Source organism: Opisthocomus hoazin, chromosome 2 (assembly GCF_030867145.1).
Source record: "Opisthocomus hoazin isolate bOpiHoa1 chromosome 2, bOpiHoa1.hap1, whole genome shotgun sequence".
Classification (NCBI taxonomy): Eukaryota; Metazoa; Chordata; class Aves; order Opisthocomiformes; family Opisthocomidae; genus Opisthocomus; species Opisthocomus hoazin.
Genome location: NC_134415.1, coordinates 16,132,257 through 16,146,508, shown reverse-complemented (window position 1 = coordinate 16,146,508; position 14,252 = coordinate 16,132,257). Strand labels below are relative to the sequence as shown.

The 14,252-nt window shown below is 41.2% G+C and overlaps 1 long non-coding RNA gene across 8 annotated transcripts in view; it reads left to right on the top strand.

Moving 5' to 3' along the window:
* LOC142360452 (uncharacterized) overlaps positions 1–14,252 on the top strand; it is a 55,465-nt gene that overhangs the window by 3,625 nt on the left and 37,588 nt on the right. For 5 of the 8 annotated variants that reach the window (XR_012763053.1, XR_012763055.1, XR_012763051.1 and 2 more), the window contains exons 2-4: positions 5,601–5,695; positions 12,000–12,169; positions 12,587–12,863. This is a non-coding gene — a long non-coding RNA (uncharacterized LOC142360452). The remainder of the gene's footprint in view (positions 1–5,600; positions 5,696–11,999; positions 12,170–12,586; positions 12,864–14,252) is intronic. The other 3 variants (XR_012763058.1, XR_012763052.1, XR_012763054.1) reach the window with 2 other exon arrangements.

Here is a 14,252-nt window from a genome sequence, read left to right as displayed (position 1 = left end):
TAAATGCCTACAAATATCTGAAGGGTGGGTGTCAGGAGGATGGGGCCAAGCTCTTTTCAGTGGTGCCCAGTGACAGGACAAGGGGCAATGGGCACAAACTGAGGCACAGGAAGTTCCATCTGAACATGAGGAGGAACTTCTTCCCTCTGAGGGTGACGGAGAACTGGAACAGGCTGCCCAGGGAGGTTGTGGAGTCTCCTTCTCTGGAGATATTCAAGACCCGCCTGGACAAGATCCTGTGCAGCCTACTGTAGGTGACCCTGCTTCGGCAGGGGGGTTGGACTAGACGACCCACAGAGGTCCCTTCCAACCCCTACTATTCTGTGATTCTGTGATAAAGGAGTTTCATGTTAACTTTTCTTTACAAAACTTTCTCTTGCGTATCAGAGCTATGCTGATAGTCGAAGTCAAGTATAAACATTCTGTCTTGTTGCATGTCTGTAAAGAAACCTAAAACAAGTTGGTAAACATAAATAAGATGTTACTACTAGTTTATTAATTTGTATAACTTGCAGGACTCCTAAATAATTTTGTCTTCACATTTTAACCCAAGAGAATATGAAATTCAGCTTTCCTGGCAAGAATGATTGTAGGTGACATTCAGAACTTCTTTCTGAAGGAACCCATCAAGAGCTTGGGGCCAGCCAACCTTTTCTCCATCTTGTCCTTCACAGAGCAAAAAGCAGCAGCCATGGCCAAAACTAACAGCTGACAAGGATATGCTGTAGAAATCTCAAAGCTCTCGAGGATTCATAGAAAATTGTTTGCTGAATATGGCTAGAAGGCGAGTTAGCTGTCCTGTCTTGTTGGTTCTTAAAAGAAACCAAACAACCAACAGCTATCCCTGTTCTGATTTTTTTTCATCCTATGGTCTATACACCAGAACTAGAAGTGAGATAGATTCCTTCCTCACGTGTCTGAATACAATTCAAGATGGAAGAGTAGTCTGAGACATAGAAAAAGGAGGAGTTCCCAGAAATGATGATTTCCTAGTACTGCTACAGTCTTCATAATTTCCCTAGGTGTGAGTGGATTCACAGCTTCTGTAGTATGTGACTTTTTGAAGAAGATGAAGTAAAATACAATTGAAATTTAAATAAAGCCAATGTTAAAGCTTGCTGTTTTGTGTGCTAATGCAGAAGCAGTTTGCCTTTTTTTTTTTTTTTTTTTCTGCAGCACATACTTCAGTGCTATTTTAGTCAGATATCTACCCTTGGAAAATTTTACAGATTTCTCAGGTGGAATACCTACCTTTAAATTTTCTTACAGTTTTTGTAAGTGAACCTCATACCTATTATTCAAATGACTAGTTGAAAAGTGAAAGAGATGTCTTGTTGATAAATATTGCTCTGTGGTGTGAGGCATTGGTTTTATGTGTAATTCTGGCAGCCGGTAGATTTCAAATGTGAGAAACCTGGCAAGTTCAGCACAGGATCATCTTCAAGCTGCGAGTAGCTCAGATGAAGCCACGGGATGAAATAAAAACAAGAATGACTTCTCTTAAAAAGTGATTCATCTGCATTCACTGAATGTGAGAAAACAATGACAGTTTTTTCTCTGATGTTGGCAGTGCAGTTCAGTGCCACCAGCTAGAGCTTTGCTTACAAGTAGCGTGCTCACGTAGTAGAGCACTTGCAGTTCTTTCTGTTTGTAGATAACAGTTCTTTTGAATAGAGAACATTTCAGTAATGGTTTTAAAGCTCACATAAATGAAAGATGAAGTCCTTCCTTTTTGAATTTCCAAAGTTGCATTGTGATTTACTCATATTAGGGTAGCACCTCTCACAGACCCTACTGTGCCAGTCACTGTACAAACTCAGCATGAGAGGTTTCTCAGTTTCTAGAGAAGTAGTAGTCTAACTTCAGAACAGCAATGGAACTGCTTTGCTTACTCATTGCCTAGGAAGTACTTTTCTTATTTTTAATGAACTGTATTAAAATAGGGCCTAGAAATCTTAATCGCAGCAGAAGAACTGGGTAACAGGCCTTTCTAGAGGACCCTCAGGGCAGAGTGAGTGCTGGCTGCTCCTTCAGGCCAGCGAGCCCAGGCACTCACACAACTGGTGGGGCAGGGTCCCAGCACAGACAGCCCACTGGGTGCAGGCAGGTTCCACCGCATCCGGATCAGCACGCAAACTCACAGTGAGCAGGCAGGTCCAAGGTCAAGCCAAAGCAGGGGTTGGGATCAACAGAGTCCATGGCTGTAACAGAGCTGGAGACCAACACCACAACAGCTGAGCTCAGGCAGAGACCAATGGCCCCGGGCTGGGCTTAAAGAGAGCTCCTGGGCCCAGGGGCAGAGGTGTGTGTGAAGGCCCCAGGTGAGGCTGCTCAGGGCCGTTAAGGCCGATTAGTGCACTTAAGGGCCCTGGCAAGAGCTCTTTCAGTGTTTAAGATAGGAAGATAGAATGATTATAAGAGGTACTGGGAGATGCTGTGGAGAGCTAATGTAGTAAAAGGCAGAGAAAAAAATGTTTTCATAAGCTGGCTGTGTGAACAGCTGCATCTTGTCTGATTTTATCTTTTTAATAAAAAGATCTGAATGCTACATAAATAACAGAAATTGCTGCAAACCCTCCATGTATATACAATCAGTGTGTTGCGGGAGCTGTCATGGTAGATACTGAAAAAGGATGAGAAAAAGAGTGTTGAGAAGTGGCATTGCAGACAAGCCTGGAAGGGTTTTATTTTGTCCGTAACGCAGTGTGAAAGATAGCATGAATGTGTTTGTGGAGGAGAGGGTGAATAGGCAATGGAAATGGATATTGCTAGCTGAGTGAGGGATCAGGCTGTACCAATTTACATACACGTATATTAAGAGCTGTAGTATCTTGTTCAGGAGGTTATGAATAAGAGGAGCAGGTGGACATTTAAGAGGTCTGATACATTATTGTTACTGACAAAGAAAATAATTATTAATGGTAGCATTTTATACTGAGAGTCATGTTCTGGAAGAACCGCCTGGTAAGTTGTGACAGCATTACTGGTGGAGGTTAAGCATCTGGACAGGAGGTTCAGTGGTTGGCCAAGACTGTTTTGAAGTCTGCTTTGTTTCCTTGGAGTGCAACAGAATTTTCCAAGCAAATGAAACCTAGTCCATGTTCTTTCCTCTCCCACACAATTTACATCCTTTTCTCCAGAAGAGAAAACATGAGACAAGACAAAATGAGACAACTCTTGGTTATCTTGGAATAAAGAGCATTCAGCCTCATAGCTCAAATACAGGGCAGATGGTGCCCTTGCAGAATTTAAATAAGATATCAGCATGTTGTCACCTGTAAGTGCAGCCGTTAGAGCAGTTCTGCAGTGCAGTCACTGGGATGTCAAAAAAAGAGGAAAGAGAATTTTGCTTTAGCAAATGCTGCATACAGCAGTGTTGCAAGTTGGTTAATGCTATTCTTTGACTTGCTGCAGTGCACTGGCAGAAAATTATTAGAGTGAGATACATACGCACACCGAAGTGCTGTAAGTTTAAAAAAAATGTAGTTGGTTTCAGCATGTAGTAGGTTAAGGGAATTAGAGGGAATTTAATGTATCTATAGCTGGCAGGTTTAATTTGTTAGCTTTCAGCATGGCTTTAGATGACAATGGGCCTCAGTATGAATTTTAAAAATATACTACTTTTATCAACATCAAGGACTGCAAAGATATGAATACTGAGTTTTCCTGAAGTAAATACAAGGTTGTCAGCTGCAGTCTGTTCCCAAGTTGAACGCAATATGGAGAATGTATGCATACATTTCCCTTTTCATTTGTATTACTATTGTCATTATCCTTTTAACATTACATTAACACATTGCTTGAGTGAATCATTGTTTCAATTACTGAATTCTGTTTTATATTTTCTTCTTAAAAGGGGCAGAAAAGTGAAGAGCTTGAAAAATAATTTAGATGGAACATGGTTATTCAGGCTGCCATTTTAGGAAAAAATAGTGAAATTTTTACTGTTAACCCTGAGAAAATACTGTAGAAGTTAAGAGAATTAGGCATCCAAGTATGAGGTAAGTACTAAACACAACTTAAATCTTCTGCAGTGAAGGATCTCACATAACCAGAGGAGACAATTTTTTAAAGAAAGAAGTCAAGCTTTGCATGAGCAAGGAGAATATAGAAGGGAAAGAACAATGCAAACATTGGAAAAGTTTTAATAGTTTTTGCAGTGAGAATGAGATAAGTGAATGGAAAAATCTGTGAATTGATAAAGGGAGTCACATGGGGAAACAGCACTTGGAACACAGTGTTTGAGTTTAAAAAGTTCTAGTGAGAGGAATTAATACTTGGTTTAGTCAACGTTTTTTGGATCTGACTCTCTGTTACATCTCTTGAGAGTCAGCAGTCAAGATTCCATTTTGGGGAGCTATACCATCCCAGATCCTGACTGATGGCTACCAAGGTGGCATCCTCCAAGATGCCATTGAACTGATATGCAGCTATAGATAATCCAAAGCACTCGATATTGCATATTAATCTATTTCCTTTCCCTTCTCCCATATCAGCATTGACAGATGAAGCTTACCAAAGTGTATCATCAGAAGGAAAGAGACTATGTCATCCCTGTCAGAACAAAGCAGAATTATTTCATTTGATTTTGCTTTTCTGCCATGATCAGTGTGCTCACACACAGATACAACTACAGAAATACAGTCTCTTTCTTTACAAAGGATAAGAACAGAAAGAGGGGAAAACAAAATTTATTATCCCTGAGGTGTTTTTTTTTTTTTTTTGATGTGTCATGTGCGAGGCAGAGGGGTTCCTGAACAGTATGAAGATGTATGGAAAAAGAAAAATTTCTGTTTGTTTTCTGTTTGTATTCAGGAGGATGCTTTACCGGTGATGTATTTTTTTGTGTTTTTTTGCCCTGTACTATGTACTAAGGTTTTCCTGGTGCAAGGGCATGTTAATGATATGACTTACCCCCAAATTATATTTCAGAGCACTGCTAGAGGAATTTAAAATTGGTGAGATAATCAAGCTGAATAAAAATGACACAAAAAACATCACTGGTGAAAGCATTAAGTTGAATTCCTGTTATAATGAATCAAATTACTTTAAGGACCTATTAAAATCTATAAATAGGGTTTTTTAAAAAATGGAGTTTTTTTACGGAGAAGGAAACTGACAATTATAGGGTAAATTTAAAAATTAGCAAAATAGAAGAACTGAGGTTGTAGTTGCATGAGCAGCTGAGCTGGACAAACAGCTCTCTGCCTCTGAAAAGGAGCGGTTTCACCACCTTGCCCTCCTCCCTTGCTTCCATCCACACTGCCCTGCCCCTGCCTTGGAGGCTGCTCTGGTACCTGGGAGGCCCTTCCCTTGGCAGGACCCAGTCCCTGACTGGTGCCTCTTTGTGCGGGCAGCTTTTTGTCAAGTTGAGGATGCCACTGTCACAGTGATGGCAGCGGTCAGGCAGCGCTGGAGCTCATCTGGCAGCTCAGCTGCAGAAGTGCCGCTCTGAAGTGAAGGGGACCATCCTCATTCCTGCAGCAGTGATCTGTTAGATCAAGTCATGCCGTCTCACGTGGCTGTGTACTGTGCTTCAGGATGAAATGGGTAACTAAAACATTTGTGTTAAATATCAAACCTGCTTAACTGTTTTACAGAAATGAACTGCCCTGACAACATTGCTTCTCCTTTGGAGTCAGGTGTTGAATTTGAACATGCGAAGAAACAAGTGATGAACTAATACATAATCCACGTAAGTGTTAGTTCTCTTTTGCCCAGAATAGGTGTTCTGCAAGATGGTATTTGCTTCTTTGGTGTGTCTAATTTGTAAGTGAAGATGTAAAAGTCTTACGTGCAAAAAGCTGGCTTTAGAGGAGTTGACTGGGAATCCGATAGAGCTCCAACCGTGGTGCGTACTCATTAGAGGCTGTGAAACCCATTTTAAGAGCTGGATAAATGCTGAAGGGATGTCCTCCTTTCCCTTTTATCTGGATGTGAAATAGCTGTTTTAAAGAGGACTTGCTTCATTCATTGCAGCTGGTTTGTGTGGGCTGTAGCACACCTCTGATTAGACAAACTGTCGAAAAAGAATTGCCATGCCTTACCTAGCAGGGCCGTTGTTACTGAGTATACCCACTGCTGCAGTAAGGAGTAGGGATTACAGCCGTGTGAAACAGTTTTTGATCTGTTTTCCCAGTTTGTTTTTCATCTATTTTCCCCAAAGGAAAACAGGAGCAAATAGAAAAAAAATGGTTTGAGTCAAGCCAAAGCCAGTAATGTCTTCCAAACCTTGACTTGGAGAGATCTTATACAAAGAAACAGGGAGTAACAGCTTTGACTTCTAGGTTTTGTCACAGTCGTTCCATTTTCCATGATGCCTTTCAGGCAAGGTTGGTTGCTTTTCGGGGCTGGGAGGGGGAATAAAATTCTGTTTCTTTCCTGTAGTAATGTTTAATTGTTTGAGAATTCTTATGCACATAGCCAAATTAGATGCAATGCTAATTTCTGTTAAAAGAATTTGTGTGTTCAACTATACGTACATGTACAAATGGTGAACATGAAGTGCTGAATTATTGCTCAAAAGTTGTCCTTAAAAAGAGGAATGAAATTATACAACTTGCAAAGTTATTTTTAATTGTCTTTTACAAATTTTAGGAAATGTTACTATTAGCTGGATCTGGATTTTTGTTCTAGAAAGGTCTTGGGCTCTTTCTGCTCCAGTATTAAATTGTGTATATTTTCTCAGTCTGTAAAAGTGTGTCTGTGTCAATATAGTATTTAGGTCTATTTTATGAAAATTAAAACCAAATTCTCCTTACCAGCAGCTGACATCAATCATGCCCTACTCCTCCCCCCAGTAACCTTTAATGCTAAACAATGTTCCAAAAGGAAAATTGATTAGATCACCTATTTAGATTCTCTGACATCATTCTGTCATGGCAATGAAGTGATTTACATGGAAAAATATATTACCTCTGCTTTTAGACAAAATGAGTTTATGATGATTAATGGTTTTACTGCAAGTATAAGAAAAATTGGAAATGGCCAGTCTTTTTAAAGTGAAACATGACCTATGCTCAGTTTTCCTCTTTATTTTCTTCACGTATTGTAAAATGGTTTTGGTTTTGAGTAAATTAAAATGTACAAATTGTCTTGTAACTGAAGTAAGCTATAAACGCAGGGTATCCATGGTAACATCACTGTATAACTGGGACTAGAGACAAAAGGGAGAAAGCAATTACCTTGAAGCACAGAGTCCAAACTGTCGTGATGGCAGGGGACCTAGATCACGTATTCCATGAGTAGCTGTAGTCATTGAGGGGGCTCGATGTTTCTTTTAGGGAAGAGCAGGCTAAAGGGCAATCGCCTCCAGCTCTCCCTCCTGGTCAGCATGCCTAGGATTCTGTGACAAAACTGAGTTGCGGCAGTTGTCCTGGGTTCGGCCAGGACAAGGTTAATTTTCACCAGAAGCCAGGAAGGGACACAGCCGGGAGGGCTGACCCAAATGAGCTATTTGATACCATTTGATACCATGGGCCAGACCCAAAGGGGGTATTCGATGCCATTTGACACATTGGGCCATCGTGCTGGGCTGGGAGAGGGGGAGCTGGCCGGGGGGAGGTCAGTCGCCGCTTGGGAGTGCGCTGGGCATTGGGCAGTGAGAGCTGCCCTGACTATTGCCTTGTTCGGTACATTCTTTTCATCAGTATTGTTGTTGTTACTGTTCCCTTCCTTTGCTATTCTGTTAAACTGCCCTTATCCCTACCCATGAGTTTGCTTTTTTCTTCCCATTCTCCTCCCCGCCCCAGTGAGGGAGGGCGATACAGCGACCGCGTGGTCCTTTGTTGGGTTTTTGTGCCGGTGGGAGCTAAACCACGACAGCAGTGGACTTAGTATACAGAATGGTCATACAGATGGTGAGATAGTATTTTTAACAAGAAAGCAAAGAGCAAATAATCTTTTCTGATACATGCCTTAAAATGACACTTGTAACAGTCCTTTAAACTTCATACGGAGCTGTCTTTTTCCTTTGATGTCATATAAATAACAATACACAAAGGCCTAAACTAGGATGAGAAGATGATGTGGAATAAGAACTCTGAAGTATTTTCTTTACATATGCCAACTGAACTAAAAACCTAAAGGCCATTAAGGAAAAAGCTGTTCAACTACGGAAATACTTAAATTTAGGAAAAAAATGTAAATAGTGGCATTTTTTTCCAGAGGGCTTATAGAACAAATTCAGTCTGATAAAAAGGCAGCAAAGGTTGAGGTGAACACTGCTGGCAACTCAGTCTGCATGGAAACGGAAACTTTGCATCAGTCACAGGATGTGATATTTGGGAACGAATAGAGAGTAATTTCTGTACGACAGATCAAGCATGCTTTGCTGTGGGACCCCAGATTCTGACCAGCAGGAGGCTTACTTGCAGCCTGGGATGAATGCTGGGGCACAGAGCACTTCTGCTGCCTCAGTGGAGCTCTGTGCCTAGAAGTTCAGTGTGTTGAAATGTGGAAAATGAAAACAGGATGAATTTACAGTCATGGTTTGTGTGTAGTGACATTGAGTGGACAACTGTCTCTGGGGGCACACCTGGCAACAGAAAATCACTTGCTGTTGGATTCTGTACCTGAAAACACATTTGCAAGTAAAAGTGTATTTTAAGTAGTAATTAAAAATACACTTCCACAAGTCATGCTAACGTTTTCAGGAAGACAGCAGCATCACAAGCAGCATTTTAACTGGGTTATTTTTATTCAGATGATTAATCCATGTCTTGCATTAGGCATACATTGAATTTAGCATTCTACTGCAGTTCTCTATATGCAGTCTTGAAATTTCAGCACTATCCTTTATTGTTTTCTGCTAACAGTACAGACTCTTGAGAGCTCTTCAAGCTAGAACCATCTTTCCTGAATTGTTTATCAGGAGTCATGTACTGTTGTTCTCCTATTCTTTGTTTAAACAGCTTGGCTTCTCCTCTGATACAGGTTATTGATGTTCAATTCCCTGCTGTGTGTCATTTCTTCATCTGGCTATTTGTTTTCTAACATGAATGATTTCCTCGGAGGAACAGCTAGAAAAGAGCGGAAGGAGGTTTAACATAGCAGCAGGCAGTGGAGATACAAAAGGCTGTTTTTTTCTCTGGAATACTTCTGCTTCAGTCTCCATTTGCTGTCATCAACAGCAATTGTTCGTGACTGAGTGTATATTTGTTGTGTTTTGTTTAGAGTGAAATCTGTATCAAGCTAAATCATCACTGGGATGTCACTGCCTCCCCTGCCTTCCCTGTTCTGTCACATGGATCAGGTGGTCTCTGTTAGACCCTTCATGTTGCTGATGTTTAAAGCCTCCCAGGGAGCAATACAGCAGCAGGTGTTCCAGTGCCTGTGTGACCTGCCTGCACACTCTGTTGCCTTTAGTGACCATGAGACAGATGGGAGATGTGTTGGATTGAATTGGAAAGATTTTTTTTTTTCCCCTAGTTTGGGGCTTCTGTAATGCTCTGGGACTTACCGAGAATCCCACATGCCATGGCAAAATTCAGCCAGCCAGATGGTTCCATGATCTCTCTTGTGACTGCTGCTGAGCTGGAGGGCAGCCCCTGTGAATTTCATGTATCAATCACACCAGTTTCACTGGTTGAAACTGCCTTAAAAATCCAGTTGAGATTTGCACAGTTACAACCGGTAGTTGAGAGGATGGGTTCTGCTGGCAGGCACATCGTTTCCTTTCCAGCAGTCCTGCTGTTGGCTGGTAGCTTTTGATCTGCCATGTCACCTCCATTTCCTCTTGAATTGTCGCCACAGTCCATTGCCAGCAAACATTTGCAAGGTTTTTCAGGACAGCCTGAACTGTAGCCACAGCCAGGATGGAGGCTGGGACTCGCATCCCACAGGACCCTTCCCAGCCGGCGTGCACAGGGATCTGGCACCCTGGCTTCCCCAGTGGGAGAATGCCGGTGCTTGGCTAGGCTGGTTGTGCGTGTGTGACGATGATGCCTTGTTACATCCCAAATGAACCACAGCGGTACCCCTCGCGCAGTGTTAAAGATTGCTGTCATACTCTAGGCTTAGAACGGTGCTGCGCTGGACTTCAGCTAAGATGCTGTACAGCTGTGTGGCATCCAGCTCACTGCCACCTTCTTACAAGCTGCTTCAAATCACTGTAGAAATAGATTATTATTATTATTACCAGAGGCTTCAAACAAAGAAATTTTGACTGACAAAGCCCTGAAAGTTTGCATTGATGTGGTTATTGCTAATTTAGGTATGGGCAAAGGTTTTCTGTGGCTGAAAATTTACAGTTTTAAGGTGAGAGAACAGGAATTCTGGAAACATCCAAACCATTGTTTAGGAGTAGGTTACAAGACATTTGCTCTTGGTATTCTTTTTCTGAATCATATGCTTGTGGAAGTACCTGAAAGAAAATAGAAAAGATAGAAGAAACCCCACATTCTGCTTTTCCATTTGTTCTCCAGGTAAATTACAAAATGCGCAATGAAGCAACAGAGGCAGTCTTTAATGATGGCAAGTTGAATTTTTTTATTATGAGATTTTACTTTGCTTTAATTTTCTGGTTGGGGGGGTTGCTTTTTTTTTTTTAAGATGTGTTCATATTTTTGCTGTTGGGGTACTGGGATGTGGTTGCTTTCTACCTATAGAACTTTAAACACAGGGTTTATGAACTACTGATGGCTTCACGCCTGTCTGGATGTGGGCCTGTAGGTAAGGAAGAAAATAGTGAATGGAGGTGCAGGGCAATTAAATTTAAAAAAAAATGCAGCAAGTGGTTAAGCTGGAAGTATGGAGCACAACAGTGGCAACTGCAGAAAAAAGCATCTGCAGGTTTTAAATGCAGTGAGACATCATATGTTTGAGAAGCACATTCCTCATGTAAAACCATGTCTGACTCGTTGCTCTGGCAACCTTAGTAGATCAACGTGCTTGTTATTTTTGCAAATATATATTTGTATTTGGTTTAATTTTGGGCATTACCCTCATCAACTTGTTGTGTGCAAGTCTCACCACAGTTACCTCATTTCTAAATGTCTTTGAGAGGGACAATAACATGCCTTTTCTTACTCCCAGGAGATTTTCTTAGGAATCAGTGCAAGCAGAGCCCTAATGTTAACCGAGCTGTCTTCTCATCAGAAGCAGAGCTACTAGAGGCCCTGCATGGTCTCTGACTGATAAAGAACCTCCTTCTTTCCTTTCTGGACATGCAACTAAACAACCTTCAGGACACAATTTTTTAATCTGAATTACAGAAAAGTTATTAACTCTAGCATTAATACTATCTAGACATTTGAGGATGATATAGTATTATTAAATGATGCAGATATTATAGGCACCCTTAATATAAAGGATAAGTAGCCTTAATAGAGCTGGAGAACTAAGTGGACCAGGTTATCACTTTTCAAGAGCCAAAAAGTTGCTTCTGAGGCAAGAAGCACAGAAGAGACTGCAGTCTGCAGAGATGACAGGTCACAACATGCAGAACTCTCAATCAAGATGGAGCATTGTGGTTTGGGATTTGTTTTCTCTGAGCCTTTATTCAAAATAGAGGCAGTGGTGAGATTATTTTAGAGCTGTACTATAATAATTCACTAGGTGGATACTGTATTTTCTGTATTCACATTCTAGAATAAAACAATGGCAAAAACAAAGTCTCTGGAGAATGAAGTGTTTTCACCTGTGATTCATTTTAGTAATTGTGGAACTTACTTTTACCCCCAATCAGCTTACTGTGTTTCAGAAGCCTCATGTTCCGATATAAACGCCTGGACATTCCACCTAATGTTATCACTATCTATGGAAAAGGAGAGGGAAACTAAAGCTCAGAAAACTGTTTTTTCGACGACAAATAACTGCCGTACCTGATGCAATTATACATATATAAATACGTGCGTGTGTGTGTATATATATGGTAAAAAAATAAATTGAGAACATGTGTCTGAAATAGCTTCTGTACCTTATACTTGTTCCTTATGGTAAGATAAACGTAAATCTGTGTCTCCTTTCCACTGAGAAATGCTTCTGTTCTCTCACTACAGAGTGTTGACTGTCCAGGGAGGAGAGTCCACATGATGGTGACTGGCTTCTGGGGAAACAAATAAGGAAAGAGGAAAAGAACACTTCTAAAACACACTAAAACAAAGGCAGCACGAAGGTGGAAACTGAAGACGACATGCCTGAGAAACTCCTCATAAAATCCTAAGGCTAAGTAATTCTCCTTTGCAGGGATCAGAGTAACATAGTATAGTCCCAGCTTAAATCTAGGTCAGCTGGATTTGTGTTCAGATATTTATGGGTAAACAAAGTAAATTAGTAATATGGTTGTTTGCTTAACAAGTTGTTTGCCTTGGGATGTAAAATAGAACATTTGTTTATGTAACACCAGAAATGTTTTGGGGAAGAAAAGCTCCCCTAACAAACATCCTATGTATAGGATTACATAGTTGCATAGAAAAAAAGATAGTTTTGTAGTAATGTTTTCTTAACAATGTGATTTCTGCCAGAAAGTGAATGCCCTCTTTGATCTAGCAAGCAGAGGTTAAATTGGCTTAAAGCCATCATAAGTAGGGTAGTATATTTATTTCCTGTATTGTATGAGAGCTTTTTTTTGTTTTGTTTTTTTAAGTAAACAATTCAAGCTCTGCTGCTGCTTAATAAGTCATCATCCAACCACGGTACTGACGACAGACCACACTGAAGCTCCCTAGAAGCTATCAGTAGTCCAGTACCTTACCTGTGTTGGCACCATTTTACCTGCTGCAAGGCAGTCTCCTTGACAGGCTAGCAGACGCGCAACATCTCTACCTTGAACTTAGGTCAAAGATTTAGAGAAGAAAAACCGCAACAAAAACTCATCCAACGATGCCAGTCAGGCTGCTGTAGACCCAGTCAATCAGTCACAGGTACTTTATTCTGGTAGGACCTGAACATCTAGCATGTAATTACTGGAGTGAAGCTTGAGGTTCTTTACAGGGTTCTTATGTTTCAGATTGTCTTGGGTTTTTCCATATTGTCATCTTTGTTTTTTCCTGCATAGCACTGGTCGGAACATTAACCCATACATTCACGCACATCGTGTACCCAAAGGAAATTCCAGAGGAAACCACTCAGTCTTGCGGAGGGGCGACTCATGTCTGTACACAGAGTGCTGCACCCACAGCTGCAAAGCGGAACAGCTGTTCGTGCCCGGCCATCAGTGTAAGGGGGGGTTTGCTCTCCTGGAGCACAGGGTCTCGCGGGTTGCTGAGCTGTTCCCCCTGCGGTAGGCAGCGCAGACGGCATCAAAGCGCTTGCTGCTGCTCTCTGCGCAGCGCCGGAGGAGGCTGCTGATCCCTCGTGTGGTGAGCTCTTCCTCTGGCAGAGTGGCTGCAGCGATTCCCATGGCTGGTAGCAGCCCACGCGGCGCTGCACGGCGGTGTGTCTGCCGTGAACCTCGGGCCAAAGGCACTACCAAAAACCATGGGGTACAATTCTGTAATGAGCCAATTAGCAGTTTGCTGCTCTTTGCGCTTTTGAAAAGAATTTGTTGATTTTTAAAACATTTTCTATGAAAACAGCATAACAGTTTAAACACTATAATGTGACGGCTAGAAACTGCGATCTATAACCATACAGGTTTCTATTCAGTTTGATGACATGGTAAAAGATGAGGGGAACTGGTTAAAAAAATACTCAGTTTTCTGCATACCTCACAGGATTTATTGTGATTTTACTGCAAAGTAACATAGCTACCTTGTGTGTTATACCTAAAAAATGGAAAATATGAATTTTGTATCTGTTACCAAGTTCTCAGTTTCCTTACCAGACTGTAACACAGTTGCAAGCTATTAAGGACTGAATCTCTGCATTAATTTGGAACAATACCATTCTAGCTCAGGTTGGAGCAAAAAAACGATAATTGGTACATGGATACAAATTAGAGTTTAATATCCCATGCAGCTGTTTACATCTGCTTAATTAAGCACAGTGACTTCACATTAGCATTGCTACGATACCATAAATACACACTAGAGAAAAAGGTACAATCAAGTTAGCCACCCTCTTCATGTCGAATCAATGCCAGTTAGGTACTTTTGATTTCAGTGCTGGTTTTTAATGGGACAAGTCTTCAGGTTTAAGGAGGATCTTCAGGTCTGATGCATTTGGTTTTGGAACAAGTGCCAGGATTTTATGAAAAGACTACGCTTCTGTAGGCAGACAGTTTACGCAATAAATGAAGAGCTCTAATGCAAACCACTAACTTAAATATAGTTGGAAGTCAGCGGGTAATTTTGTTTTTGGAGCGTTTACAA